Source organism: Hyperolius riggenbachi, chromosome 2 (genome assembly GCF_040937935.1).
Source record: "Hyperolius riggenbachi isolate aHypRig1 chromosome 2, aHypRig1.pri, whole genome shotgun sequence".
Lineage (NCBI taxonomy): Eukaryota > Metazoa > Chordata > Amphibia > Anura > Hyperoliidae > Hyperolius > Hyperolius riggenbachi.
The window spans coordinates 474681920-474698196 of NC_090647.1; the positions used below are offsets into that span (position 1 = coordinate 474681920).

The following is a 16277-nucleotide window of genomic DNA, read 5'->3' on the forward strand; positions in this document are numbered from 1 at the left end:
GGACCCCTGGTAAGATCGGCACGGGGACATCAATACATCCTAGTGGTTTTTGACTATGCCACCAGATATCCTGAAGCTGTACCTCTGCGAAACACCTTAGCGAAGTTTATTGCTAGGGAACTAGTTCATATGTTCGCCAGAACAGATCAGGGGACACCTTTCATGTCGAAAGAAATGAGAGATTTGTGCAAGCTACTTGGGATAAAGCAACTAAGGACATCAGTCTACCACCCTCAGACTGATGGGTTGGTTGAACGCTTTAACAAAACTCTAAAAGGGATGCTGAAAAGGGTGGTCGAAGCAGATGGGAAGGATTGGGACTGTCTGTTATCTTACTTATTGTTTGCTGTACGCGAGGTACCCCAGTCTTCCACTGGTTTTTCTCCATTCGAGCTCTTGTATGGGCGACATCCTCGGGGACTCTTGGATATAGCTAAAGAGTCCTGGGAAGAAGAACCCTCTCTCCATCATTCTGTGGTGGAGCATGTCCTACAGATGCAGGATCGGATTTCAGCAGTGATGCCAATCGTGAGAGAACATATGAGACAGGCTCAGGAGGCTCAAAGCCGCGTTTATAATCAGGAGGCCCGACTTCGGGTTTTCCACCCGGGGGATTGGGTATTGGTTCTTGTGCCCACTGCAGAAAGTACATTTCTAGCAAAATGGCAGGGGCCCTATGAAATCGTAGAAAGAGTTAATGATGTAAATTACAAGGTCTACCAGCCCAATAAGCGGAAAAAAGGAACAGATTTATCATGTGAATCTGTTAAAAGCCTGGAAAGAGCTACCAGTTGCTATGGTGGCTGAGTTGCTCAGCATCCCACAGCAAGGAGGAATCCCTGATGTAAAACTATCTGAAGCTTTGACAGGTCCCCAAGCTCAGGAAGTAAGGGAGTTCCTCCTTAGGAATTCTGATGTGTTCTCAGATAAACCTGGTTGTACCCATTTCATTGAACATGACATTGTCACGGACCCTCAAAAGTGCATCTGGTTGAAACCATATAGGATACCGGAGGCCCGCAGACAGGCAGTGGCTGAGGAGGTGCAACTAATGGTGGACTTAGGTGTCGCTGAAAGGTCCCGTAGTGAGTGGAGCAGCCCCATCGTGTTAGTACCGAAACCTGATGGATCGTTATGGTTTTGCAACGATTTTCGGAAAACTAAATGACATCTCAAAGTTCGATGCATACCCCATGCCACGGGTGGATGAACTAATTGAGAGGAGAGATTACTACTCTAGACTTAACTATATATATATATATATATATATATATATATATATATATATATATATATATATATATATAATGTTGCAGTATACTACAAGTTTTTATTACATAGTGAATTATCTGCACTCCAGTCTGGGATTCTCACAGTTTCTCAGCATGTGGCAGGCAGCTTTTATTTCACACCCCTGCCGCCGCACATACCCGCCACTTTCATCACTCCCCCCAATCTGGTTGATGTCTCCACCGCCACAGCTAACCCTTCCTGCCGTCTCTATGATGGCAAAAGCCTGTGAACCTGTCAAGAACCAATTTCATTGGCTTCTGACCCAGTCATCAATGTAAGCAACTCCCATTGGCTTACATTGATCACACAGTTAGGAGCCAATAAAAAAGGCTCCTGCCCGGCTCACGGAGCTCTGCCATCATAGAGATGGCAGAGTGGGTTGTCTGAGGCTCCAGGTGTGCAGCATAGACGTCGGTAGTGGGGGATATGTGTGGCAATGTGTCATTATGTGGCTGTTTCTGGTACCAGCAGTCTCTGGTCCTTAAGGGGGCAGAGACCGCTGGTACCTAAGTTGACTCCCTAAGATAAATATTTATGTATTTTTTTAAATGTCATTTATATATATATATATATATATATATATATATATATATATACAGGTATATAAGGAATTATTACCAGCACAGGACCAATAAACAGCTAATACTGCGGTTAAGGGAGGGACACTTAGGGCCCCTTTGGCCCAAGTGCTCCAGTGCAGTCCCAACCTCAGCATCCCCTACTGATACGCCACTGGCGCATGCGCAGTTCATAAGTCTTGCAACTGTGCTTGCACAGGATGCTCCCAGCCACTGGAGTGCAATGGAGGTGGTACGCTGCCCGGATTAGCAGATGCACACTAGCCCGCAACCTAGCTGGATCACAGACTTCACAGCAGCTCAGCAGATCAGCCCAGGAGAACATTGAGGGAGCTAACAGACTGCAAAGGACTGGAGGAAGACCCAGGTAAATTAAAATCCTTTTGCTCCCTTCATTGACAGGTTTACTTTAACCACTTAAGGACCAGTGGTCTCTGGGCACTTAAGGACCAAAGACCGCTGGTCCAATCCCGATGGAATCCCGACGAATCGCCGCACATACCCGCCGCAACCGCTGTCATCGGCGCTCGCCGGGACCCCCAGGACATAGACTCTGCCGTCTCTATGACGGCAGAGTCATGTGAGCCGGTCAGGACCCGCTTTCATTGGCTCCTGACCGTGTCTATCAATGTAAGCCAATGGGAGCGGCTTACATTAAAAGACAGGGCCAGGAGCGAATGAAATCGCCCCCTGACCGGCTCACATGACTCTGCCGTCATAGAGACAGGCAGAGCCTGTGAGATGCGGCGAGAATCGTCGGGTTTGAGCGGCGGAAACGGCGGATGCGCACTGCGGACAGTGATTGAGATCTACGCCTTGCCAGCCAGGAGCCCACCAAAACAGGGCATAGATCTCAATCACTGAGTCAATGAGTCAATGAGTTAAACACAGTAAGATGCATCATTGTCCATTATTTAAACAAACACAGACACAGAATATTTATATCACGCTTTTCTCCTGGCAGACTCAAAGCACCAGAGCTGCAGCCACTAGGGCATGCTCAATACGAAGTAGCAGTGTTAGAGAGTCTTGCCCAAGGTCTCCTACGGAAGATTGACTTCCTGGCTTACTGAACAGGAGGAGCCCAGATTTAAACCCTGGTCTCCTGTGTCAGAGGCAGCGCCCCTAACCATTACACTATCCATCCACTATCCATCCAGCCAGCCCTTTAAAGTCAAGCTGTAAATCAAAACGGTTATCTGAAGCTTGGCATACCTCCATCCAAACGGATGGTCAATGAGGAGCTAGTAATTCAGATTGGATACAAATGTTATGCTAATTGTAAAAAAATGTATGCAGCTTAATTGAGAAAATTGAACGGTGCAGCTGCAAATGTTATGCACATTGTTTTAACAAAAGTTGGTTTTATATGTATATGTTAAAGCTAGGGCTGCTGATAATTGATATTACAAAGAGCACTTCCTTCCTGTGGGAGAGGGAGGGTTAACTAACCCATACCGCCACCTATAGCCAATGTGCTCCACTCTCGTTCCATGTCCCATGTTTCCTTCTTCTGGGTTGGAGGAGGAAGCATGGGGTGACGTCACTGACGTGGAACACAAGTGGAGCGCATCGGGTATAGGCGGCAGCACGAGTAAGTTAACCTTCCTCTCCTGCGCGTAGGAAATGCTACTCATAATTTCAAGAAGTGTGGTCAGTTTCCAAATTGGCCGGCCAATGTGGGAAGTGGCCAAAGGATGTGGTCAAGATAACATGTAGAAGAGTGTACATTGTACCTTGGCTGGTGAGGTGATGAGGGTTCTTCCAAATGTGAAACCTGCAGACCTATGCTTAAAGGGGACCTGAACTCAGAATGTCCGCTCTGCTCTAATACGCTAGATAAGCAACAGCATAAAATCCTTTAAAGAAAAAACTTTTCTTTCTTACAGCTGATACAAATCCTGCAATAGATCTGCACTGTTTCTACTTCCTGGTACATGGAAGCAGACATATTGTTAACCTCCTGTGCTTTCAAAGAGAGATCAAATTACAACTAGATTAGACACAAATGAGGGAGGATTAGACAGGCTAAACTCTCTAAATACACACAGGGCACATTTCTCTATGTATTTCTTCAGTCCTGTGCAAGTGTTCAGGTCCACTTTAACACTAACCTCCCCTCCTGCTAGATGCCATCACGTCTAAGAAAAGGGGGTTGTAAGATCTCAAAATAAAAAATTACCTAAAATTAGTTAGTACCCTAAATATATATGTAAACCCTTTTCTTTTGTAAAATAGGTTCGTATATGTCCCCTATTTTTTTGTGTGCTTTGGTGAACTGTGCCGAACTGTGCAGTGCCAACAGGATTGTGGGAAGCCTTTTTTTAACTACAGTAACAAGCTTATCTCAAAATGCAAATAAAAGTAACTTCCCATTTCAGATAAGATAAGGTCACTGACCAGAAGGTAATTGAATCCTCCCTCCCTTTGAAGAGTTCACACAGTGATTAACCACTTGAGGACCCACCCTTTAACCCCCCTTAAAGTGAACCGAGCATCATTTTTAACACCCAGGGCAGCTCTATACCAAATAAAAAATGCATTCTAAAAACGTGGTTTATTATTAAAAAAAACTTTAATTTTACCTCATTTTTTTACATCTAAGAGTTAAATTAGCCACTTTGTCCGACCGCAAAGGACCTGCGGTCCCTGAGCAGGAGATGGTGAAAACAGATAAGAAATTGCCTCTTTAGACTTAATTGACCACAAACAAACCCCCATTGTACTTCAAACAGAAAACATCAGTTACAGTTGAAGAATGTCACACCTAGCCTGGATAACAGCACTTGTAAAACAGCAGGGGTTGAGCTTCTGAACAATGTCAGCTCTTGCAGCTATTTGAAGCCAAGAGCTGCTTGGATCCCTTTAAGGACCAGCGCTGTTTTAGCTGATCTGTGCTGGGTGGGCTCTACAGCCCCCAGCACAGATCAGGGTGCAGGCAGAGCGACCAGATCACCCCCCTTTTTTCCCCACTAGGGGGATGATGTGCTGGGGGGGTCTGATCGCTCCTGCCTGCCTGGGTGTTGCGGGGGGGGGCACCTCAAAGCCCCCCTCCGCGGCGAAATTCCCCCCCTCCCTCTCCTCCCTCCCTTCCCCGGAGATCCGAGGCTGCACAGGAACGGATCTGTCCTGTGCAGCCTCTAACAGGCTACTGCCTGTCATGTGACAGCGATCCCCGGCCGCTGATTGGCCGGGGATCGCTGATCTGGTACAACGCTGCTACTGTTAGCAGCGTTGTACGGATGTAAACAAAGCGGATTATTTCCACTTGTGTTTACATTTAGCCTGCGAGCCGCGATTGGCGGCCCGCAGGCTATTCACGGAGCCCCCCGCCGTGAATTGACAGGAAGCAGCCGCTCGCGCGAGCAGCTGCTTCCTGATTAATTAGCTTGCAGCTGGCGACGCAGAACTGCGTCGCTGGTCCTGCAGTTGCCACTTTGCCGACGCGCGGTATGAGTGTGTGGTCGGCAAGTGGTTAAAGCCTGTTATCTAGGTGATGTTTGCTGTTGGTGGAACAGTAACATGTAGAATAAGCAGTAAATTAACACTGAGCTCGGTTTACAAAAAAAAAGCAGTTGTGATGTCAGTTTTGGCATCACAGAAAAACAGAATGGAAACCGCCATAAATATTTTTTTTTTTCGTATCACATTGCTCTTAAATCTGACAGTGCACACTAAAAACAACAGGATAGGTGAGCTAAATAAATCATTTCTTATAAGATGATTTATTTTTATTTTTTCAGTTAATATAGAGTTTCAGCCCACTTTAAACCACTTTGAAGCCATAGTCAAGACTACAGAACTATATTGCTAGAAAGGAATAGAAACAATAGCGTCTGCTGCTCCAGCTGCAGAATTTATCTAATAAATATAAAATATGCATCTATTAAACTCTAGTTTACCAAACTGAAAATCCATTTTCCCTAAAGGCAGGAAACAGTGTGAATTCGATTTTCTTAGCTGAAGGTTTGAAAAACAACACATTCCGTTATACGCTCTTTATGGTAATAGATTGCCTGAGTACACCAAACTAGGTTACCTGCCGCGCATGGAGGGAAAAACGAAAGACATTCACAGCTATGTACTGGATTGTGGAATTATCCTCAGCTGAACCTATTGTTCTAGCCAGTGAGATAACCAATGGGGCTTCTGCATACTTTCCTAGCATTTATAGTACTCTGAGCTAAGCTCACCACTTTGTAAATCAAATTCAGTTTCTGTTGTGTACCGATTTCAATTAACCCCATAAATACATAAAAATTATAGTTCAAAGGATACACAAGGTGACATGTGACATGATGAGATTGCTAAACACATAAATAATTATGCTGTGTTACTTTTTCTTTCTCTGCCTGTAAGAATTAAACATCTGGTATGCAAGTGACAGTTTCTGTCTGGGTCGGTAATGGGTCAGACTATAGCGTAACCCTCACAGGTAAGGAATTACAGCCATAAAACACTTTCCTGGCAGAAAATGGCTTATGAGAGCAGGACAGAGATAAAAAGGGTCAACAGTTCATATATTTTAGTTTTGGAATACATCAATGAATGTGTTATTGAGCAGAGACTGAGAAACAGTAAGAGTCTTAAAAAGTAGATTTAAATATAAAATAAAACAGTGGGATATCTAAAAAATTCATTTTTAGGAGAAGGAGGATAGATACAATTGTTTAACTCATCAGTCAATTTTCCCCTCCTCCACTCATGTCAAGGCCTTAATATGTAGGCATGTTTCATGTTTCTTATTACTACTTATTTATAAAGCACTGACATCTTCTGTGCTGTCTCACAAAGTACAGTACACCGAACAAGACACGTCGCTAATTGTCCCTCAGAGAAGCCCACGCTCTACTCCATAGCACAATAAATGTACATGTATTTGTGTATATAAGTTAGCTACTTCTAGAGGCCAAAAATCACCAGTGCTGGGACTGAACATTATAACAGACTTGAATATGCACTGTTTACCATAAACGTCCATTTTCCAGAACTGGGTTCTATTGCAGACAGAACTAAAGTGTAAATTATAAATGTTACCAGTAAATTGATCGATTCTCATCTTATACAGTGCTGTCCATAATTATTCATACCCCTGGCAAATTTTTACTTAAAGTTACTTTTATTCAACCAGCAAGTAATTTTTTCACAGATGACATAGGTGTCTCTCCCAAAACATAATAAGACAATGTACAAGAGGCATTATTGTAAAAAAACAAAAAAACAAAAAAAAACTTTTCTCAGCTTTTATTTACATTTCAGCAAGAAGTGCCCAGTCCAAAATTATTCATACCCTTCACAAACTGTCACAGTCTGTGGGAACATCCAAAGTTCTATACCATTCCAAATAGTCAAAGCTGTTCTAAAGCATCCTAATTACCCTGATTAATTGGGAGCAACTGTTTTATAAAAGCTGAGAATTTTTTTTACCACAATAATGCCTCTTGTACATTGTCTTATCATCTGCGACTGTACAAAGCCTGTGCCCGCACACCACAACCACCGCCTACAGCATGAATGCTCCCACCGCCGAAAGCCTGCTACTGTACAAAGCCTGTGCCCGCACACCACAACCACCGCCTACAGCATGAATGCCCCAACCACCCAAAGCCTGCCACTGTACAAAGCCTGTACCCGCACACCACAACCACCGCCTACAACAAGAATGCCACATCCCCCAAAGCCTGCCACTGTACAAAGCCTGTGGCCGCACACCACAACCACCGCCTACAGCATGAATGCCCCCACCGCCCAAAGCCTGCCACTGTACAAAGCCTGTACCCGCACACCACAACCACCGCCTACAACAAGAATGCCACATCCCCCCAAAGCCTGCCACTGTACAAAGCCTGTGCCTGCACACCACAACCACCGCCTACAACAAGAATGCCACAACCCCCCAAAGTCTACCACTGTACAAAGCCTGTGCCCGCACACCACAACCACTGCCTACAGCATGAATGCCCCCACCGCCCAAAGCCTGCCACTGTACAAAGCCTGTGCCCGCACACCACAACCACCGCCTACAGCATGAATGCCCCCACCGCCCAAAGCCTGCCACTGTACAAAGCCTGTACCCGCACACCACAACCACCGCCTACAACAAGAATGCCACATCCCCCCAAAGCCTGCCACTGAACAAAGCCTGTGCCTGCACACCACAACCACCGCCTACAACAAGAATGCCACATCCCCCCAAAGTCTACCACTGTACAAAGCCTGTGCCCGCACACCACAACCACTGCCTACAGCATGAATGCCCCCAACGCCCAAAGCCTGCCACTGTACAAAGCCTGTACCCGCACACCACAACCACCACCTACAACAAGAATGCCACATCCCCTAAAGCCTGCCACTGTACAAAGCCTGTGCCTGCACACCACAACCACTGCCTACAGCATGAATGCCACCACCACCCAAAGCCTGCCACTGTACAAAGCCTGTACCCGCACACCACAACCACCGCCTACAACAAGAATGCCACATCCCCCCAAAGCCTGCCACTGTACAAAGCCTGTGCCTACACACCACAACCACCGCCTACAACAAGAATGCCAAATCCCCCCAAAGTCTACCACTGTACAAAGCCTGTGCCCGCACACCACAACCACTGCCTACAGCATGAATGCCACCACTGCCCAAAGCCTGCATGCACTTACAGCAAAGCCTGTGCGCCCACTGGCATATAGGCTATTGAATGAGCAGTTGCTGCTTGCTAACTGTCCAGTTTAATTGTCAAATGGCTACAGTGCGTCCATGCATAATTACATCCTTCCTTTAGCATACTTACCAACAAAACAAAAAAAAATGTCCCCAGTGTTCCCCCCGGTTGGCCATACCAGTACAAGGCATGCATAAATAGGGCTCTATAGGAAGGACTTCGTAAAAAATGAATTTGGGGCAATTTTATTAATTTATTGCAGGCTGCAATTTGAAAAGGAAATGTATTTTTAATAATATTAAATTACAAATTACCAATATATGACATGATTTTTCTTTTCTTTTTTTTAACTTAGGTGGGATTTCACTTGAGACCCCTTTTAGACTAGGGGCTTGATTCACAAAACGGTGCTAACTGTTAGCATGGGCGTGCTGAACAGTTAGCACGTGAAGTGCTGCTCGTGGACTTTTGCGCACGTAAAGTCCTGTGATCGCGGACATTTGCCCATGATAACGCTGACTTTTGCGTGCAATCGATGTCCGATCGCGCGCGAAAGCCCTTGTTATCGCACGCAAATATCCTCGATTGTGGGACTTTGCACGCGCAAAAGTCAGCGAACGGCACTTCGTGTGCTAACAGTTTAGCACTCCCGTGCTAACAGTTAGCATTGTTTTGTGAATCAAGCTTAGGACACTTTTTGCGTTGCGTTTCTCTTTTTGTACCCAGGGTAATGCAACAGCAAAGAAAGTGTATGGGGCCTAAAACACTAACCTCGTCGTGCCAGAAGTAAAGGTTTCGCTACCAATCCGTCACAAAGTCAACAGCTTCTACCGTGTGACGCGAGTGACACAGCAGTGGCGGAATGCATGGAAGTCAACACGCGACACAGACATTTTTAATTTGTTGGCTGTAGTGGTGCGGAACAACGCAAATACAACGAGGAAGCCGGGAATCCCAGTGATGTACTTCCTGTCTAGAATCGCACTGCACTGTTCACTTCAGATGTAAAAGGTAGTGTTACAAAAATATGCATTTACGATTGTTTAAGAATGAATATTCCAAATCTTAGCTAAATCTAACTATGGCTGGTTGTCTTCACTATCTCAAAGAATAATAGAGTTTACTGCAAAATATATTACAAAATTCATATCTGCAGTCTGTTAGGAAGTCTAAGCTCTTCAGATTTTTTTCACAAGTGGTGGGTGTATGTGAATTATATCCAAGTAGTCTGCTTACCCCTATGCTTGTGCATACTTCTACTTGCCGAGAACGGTATGTAGGACACCTGCGTAATCTGAATAAAAGATCAAACTGTTAAAAAAAATGATTGCATTAGCATATTTATTCATGAATAAAAGCTGCCTCAACATGAGGTTCCCATGACAACCTATAATGTATATGCAGAGTGATCATTAGGCAGTAAACACTGCGCATCTTACGCAGACTCCTCCCTCTTTATACATGTAAATAAGTATAATATAAAATATAGATTATATATAGCATCAGTCTGTTAAAGCATGGCATGTGGTTAACTGCTGCGTCTGTCTGACACCATGGTTCTATATTACACTTCCAGCATGTCTTCAGTTTAATGGTAACTTTCAATGGCCCCCTAAATTATTGAGGGATATTGAGGGTCCTTTTACACTTGTGATGCTAACTGCACACAGCAAAATGGCTGCCGCACTGCACCATTACACACACTTTAGTATATGCGGCAGACTATGTTGACAGGGAAATTGGAGGGAACATGCCTTCGGAGTCTCACCCTTTAGTCACGTGTACACTGCTGGACAGGAAGCTAGTCATCTGAAAATCTGCATCTGCGCACCACACTGCAAATGTGCCAAAATTTGAAAATTTGCACGTTATCATTTACTTGCATTGCTTCTGGTGCCGCACGTGGTGGGTGATAAAGTACTGCAGCTTCTGCGTCAGCTAGAGCATTTCCGGGGCATTGCATTGCAGAACATAAAGAATGTTTCATTGCCTTTAATGACCATTGCGCTGAGGTGCGTTAGGTGGAAGCGAAGCAATGCAACTAAGTGTAAAGGGGCCCAAGGGGATTCCAAGAGAAAAACAGAAAATCCCTCAGTTTGGTTGGACCTTACTCATAATTATGTGGAGTGATCTTCAACTCCCATAATCCCCTTGCGAGCAACATTCCCTCCTGTCCGTTACCATATGTGCTGAAACATAAATTGACTATGAAGTCAAGGGTTGAAGTCAAACCCTATGTTTGACCCTCTTAAAAAAACAGAGAAGGTGTAGCCATGACTCTTAAAGATATAAAAAGTATAGCAATGTTCAACCCACAGCACATACAACCATTAATCCAACCATAACAAGCACACCTATAACTCCCCCCCCCCATAACAAGTATAGTCACCACCACCCCTCCCCATGTTTACATATCCCTTCCCTTAGAATAAGTAGATAATAACTTATTCTGATCCATAATAACTATAGCCACATCCCATCCTCTATAACAAGTAGTGATTACGTTTTTTATCTGAAAACTTTCATAAATCTATTCCAGCAGGTATGGGGGAAAAGCTCCTGACCAAATGAAGGTGAGGGTAATATGGGGAAGACACTTGTGGTGGAATCTGGAAAAAAACTTTTTTTTTTAGGTCGTAAAGATGGAAGCAGAATATTTGGGCACCGATAGCAGCAGAAGTTTGGGCAACCCCATTGGGGCCCATTAAATTGCTTACATTGTTTAGCAGTTGGGGGGGGAATCAAGTAAAAGATCCCTTCAGTGAGATTGCTGTGTGTCATCATGATGACAGACGGTGATCTTACTATATGTGTACAGCGCCACCTAGAGGACAGAGGGAGAATTGCATCGCTGGATTCCCGGGGGGCAAATGCAGGGCTGTTGCAGATCTCACTGCAGTATGATTTTTTTCCTGGTTTTAGGGTCTAAAAGCATGCAAAAAATTGCACCGCTTTTAGACCCTAAAATCCAGAATTAATCACACTGCCAGGGAGGTTAATGATAAAAACTATATAGGTTGTTTAAATTTAGGGAGGGGCTACACTCTTAGTCACTGAGCCTGGCTGAAATATTTAGTGAGACTCATTTCTCCTTTTTTAATTATAAATAAATTTATTTTTCACTTTACTTTTTAAACATTATTTGACACTGGGAATTCTAGGGAAGAGCCGGATGACATAGTTCTCCATAAATAGTTCTTTATGGTAGATAATGAAGTCATTCGGGGTAGGGGGTTCCCAGCCATTCCTCTAAATTATGAGTGGCGAATCTGAATTTCCTTTTGAAGAGATTCATTGTGGCTCCATGTCACTGAATCTAGAGAGGTTTTAAAGATGAATGGCTGGAGATCATGACTGATGCAGACTACAGTATATCCCTGGCTATTTAACTGACAGATACATTGTTGAATAGCATGATTGACAATGGACTTATTGCTAGGGACATAGAATAGGAGTGATATTTGAACTTACTCTAAGTTTCGGAAATTCAAAACAGACTGAAAATTGAAATAAAACACAATTGTTCATAGCATTAAAGTGATACTCTGCTGTTTTTGATAAATAAGCAATTCGATGTATCCATCCCAAGGGATTTTTTTTGAATATTATTACAGATGTATTACCTTGCTTTTATTCTCAGAGACAGCAACATGCACAGCTGAATAGTGTACTGGTTAAGGGTTCTGCCTCAGACGCGGGAGACCAGGGTTCAAAACTCAGCACCTATTCAGTAAGGAGGCCTTGAGTAAGACATACACTGCAACTGCCTAAAGAGCAGACCAACTCTGGTGCTTTTATTCCAGAAGGAGAAAAGCACACTATAAATGTTCTGTGTCTTGTCTTGTCACTCAGCTTTCATACCAACACAAGAATAGCTAAGTATGGCTATTTCCTGATCAGAAATAATTACACATGCAGGAAAATGGGAGTTAGTGGGATGTTATAGGGCCGACTATATTTTACAAAGAGCCAGGGTCAGGACAAGGTTCTCCGAACTAGAGACGGAGATTCCAAAGTGCACATCCTTCTTCTCCCCCTTGCCGAATTGTGTCTGCCCCAGTGTAGATAGCGAATGTGCCACTAGTATTGAGTAGTGTAGGTAGCGGGATGTGCCACCCCCAGTATTAGGTAGCCAGATGTTCCCTAGTATTAGGTAGGTTCCCCTAGTATAGGTAGCTAAATGTGCTCCCAGTATTAGGCAAGCTCCCTCCAGCAGCCAGATGAGCCACCAGTATTAGGTAGCCCCCTCCTCAAGTTAGATAGCCAGATCAACCCCCAGTATTAAGTAGTACCTTCTCCAGGTTGGACAGACCAGGTCCCAATATTAGGCTGTCCCCCTCCCCAGTATTAGATAGCCAGACCAGGTCTCAGTATTAGACTGTCCGTCTCACCAGTATTATATAGCCAGATCAGCCCAAGTATTAGGCAGCCCCTTAGACTGAGCAGCCTCCCTCAACATGCAGAGTTGCGAGTTGAGCCTGTGGTTCTGCCTACTCACCTTACCACATAGGGAACTCAGCCACGTCACAGGCACGCATCATCTCCTCGTCTCCCTCTAGAGACGCACATAAGGAGAGATGCCACTAGAGGGAGATAGACAAGACGCTATTTGCCAGCCTGTGACAAGGTTAAGTTCACGGCGCAGTGAGCTGAGTAGGCAGCACTACTGGCTCCACTCGTGAGCCTGCATCGGCTGGGTGAGGGGGACACTTGAGGGGGCATGTGCATGGCCTCATGGCTATACGCCTAGCTCCTTCTCAGGCCTGTTTCTATGAGTGGGCGAGGTGAGGTATTGCCCAGGATGCCGCTCCATGGGGAGGGCACAGAGGCGGCGCATGCAGAGCGAGGGTTACAGACGGTACTCACAATCCCGGGATCCATGTGCCACACGTACTTACTACTTGGTCCCTAGTGTTCCATCTCATAGTAACAGCACCCCCTAGTCCAATTTGAGTATCATTTGTAAGCCAATTTGCATGCACCCCGCCCCCTCCGCATGGCTATCTATACTGGGGGCACCTATACCCAACTACCTATACTGAGAGCACCTATAACTGGCTACCAATACTGGGCACCTATAGCTCACTTCCTATACTGTGGGGACAGTTCATGAACCTATGGGGGGAGCGCAATTTTTACACCCTAACCTTGTGAACAATTTCGCCTAGAAACTGCCCTGTGCCTTCTGCACCGTGGCCCTACAAAGAGCACTCAACCATGCAGGTTTCAGGTTTGTAAAAAAACAAAAACGTTCAGGCCATTTTACACATGCACAGTGTGCTGCAAAGTGAAATGTGAAGATAATTATTAACAAACATACATTACAAAAGGAATTATGTACCGCTAATACATGTCATAGCAAAGGTCGAATTTCCCTTCAAATTACATAAAAGTTTTGTATGGCACTGAACCAGGGTAACCACAAATATAATTACAAAAAGAAAGTGGAGTCTCTCTTTAAATGACCACGTCGATAATATTATCAGTACTGATATAAATGGATGTGTTTTTATAAACCATTTTATGAGCCATTACCTAGTTACAACAGTTCCTTTGTACATTTCCTCATGTGTTATATATAGAGCTGTTTAGCTGAGATATTATTAATGTATTTCAGCATTTAAAAGAGACATAAAAAATAACATATCCTTTATTAATTTTCAATGCTACGTATAATACAAAAGAGCGATAGCAAATGAAAACATGACATTAGGCATCTCATGTAAGTATTAATGCTTTGAACCATTGCCAGTGATACTTGTGTTTTTCTGAGCCAAACTCTGGCTTATTTTCTCATTAATTATTAAACTAATGGAGAGCTACTGTGCATAAGCCTTGTGCAGAGCCAACTAAAGTTTTGGCAAATGAAATGTGTTTGAGCGCTACATTGCTCATCTTCTGCTGCGCCCTATGCAGAGCAGCTGAGGGAACACTTCCATGTCAATGCAATGTTGTCTCTATGATTCTTCACACCACAGTTACTGTTACTACATTGATAGCTGCAACGTTCTCTGAGATTCTGGTAGAAATAAGCTGCTGCTCTCAGCACGAGTGACTTTTTGCAGAGTTAATTGACACAGGCACGGAATTTGCTCTTTTTTTTAACATTATCTGCCCTCAACGTCTCCATCAGTGATACATAACCCATTCTGTAATGGAATGATATTAAAAATAACCTTTCTAATGTAATCTGAAGCAACTACAACTTTCTCATAACTACAATTGCGGAGCGCTTTTGGCATCGATTTTTTTCCGTGTTTTTGGAACAATTTCCTCCATTTTTGATTTTGAATTTAATGCAAGCGATTTTGAATTTAATGGAAGCGATTTGTACAGCAACTGCGATTTATGATTTCCATAGCAATTTGGAATTTCCATAGATTTGGTTGTAGAAACGCTGCAAAATTGAAGAAAGATTTTGCAGCGATCCTTTACTTTGTATTGGAATGAAAGCACTCCAAAAATACTGCAGGCACCGCAATTGTGACATCGGGAAATCACAATTGCTACTGCGGGATCACCTCCATTTACTTTCATTTACCTAGTCCATTTGGATCCCCCGGTTATTGCAAAACTCTGCTGAAAGCCTTCTAGTGGGCCCCAGGTCTAAACCTCCTTGAAACCATAGCAACTGCATAAAGTTTGGTGTACAGGACAGCTCAGAATTTTTTAACAGCTTGGGCCTTATTCTATTCAAGGTGATAAGTGGTTTGCAGTTTCCATCGCACGAGGATTACGAGCAAATCCAATTACCAATTTCACTGGGGGATGGCTGATCGCTAGGGAGCATTAGGCCTCGTTCACATCATACGCGCTTCCATGCGCATTTTCAAAAGCGTATGACGTGGTGACACGCAAGAACGGCAGAGGGGTATAGACAGCCCTTCTGCCGTTCACATAACAGGCGTTGCGCAGCAGTACGATGCGCTGTGATGCGCTTGCGTACTGCTGCATGCATTCTGCCCGCAAGCGCAGAGCTGACCCATTCACTGTCAATAGATGGGATCAGGAGCAGCGCAGATGGCGTGTGATCGTAGGCGTTGTGTTCCGATTGCACGGCCATCTGCGCTGCATAGATGTGAACGAGGCCTTACTCAAGCGAAAGCCTGAGTGATGCTCCCATGTTTTGGGCGATGGGGAGCGAGGTTTTACCCTGTGGTGCTGTCCTTCAGCACCATGGCAGTGCTCCCCACACATGCGCACACCCGCTAAACATCCGCCGCCATCTTCCGCCTCTGCATCTGGGGGACTCCTTTAAGAAGCAGACTCCCAGAGCTCCCCGTCGGGTTGCTGTGTAACTGTAATTACTCTATATCTCTCACAGAGCCCCAGCAAAGCATCTTTGAAGTTCCCGCCGAGGCTCCCCATTGGTCCACTGACTGAGCCAATGAAAATGGACCAGACAGTGGACTATTGGGGAGCCTTGGCGGGAGCTTCAAGGATGCTTTGCCAGGGATCTGTGAGAGAGATAGAGTAATTACATTTACACATACACTGTATTTATCGATGGGACCTGTGGTGAGAGGCGGCGGGTGTTCAGCGGCAGAAGGTAAATTGCCAGAAGTGACGGCGCAGCTACGTGGGGGGCTTTGGTTATCTGCAGCGACCCGACGTGGAGCTCTTGGGATCTCCTTATTAAAGCAGACTCCCAGATGCAGCAGCCACAACATGCATTAGCTGGTTTAGACCTGCTCTTTGCAGGTCTAAGCTGACGCTTATGTCTGACTGGAAGCGTCGCTTCCCAGAGG

At 44.7% G+C, this 16277-nt stretch overlaps 1 protein-coding gene across 4 annotated transcripts in view; it reads right to left on the reverse strand.

The window, feature by feature from the left end:
* The window catches only part of SGSM2 (small G protein signaling modulator 2), a 470219-nt gene that overhangs the window by 373410 nt on the left and 80532 nt on the right, over positions 1–16277 (reverse strand). The window contains exon 2 of one of the 4 annotated variants that reach the window (XM_068265980.1): positions 9766–9823. The exons of the other annotated variants lie outside the window; for them this stretch is intronic. The gene's annotated coding sequence lies outside the window, so the exon portion shown is untranslated. The remainder of the gene's footprint in view (positions 1–9765; positions 9824–16277) is intronic. 4 annotated transcript variants of the gene reach the window in all.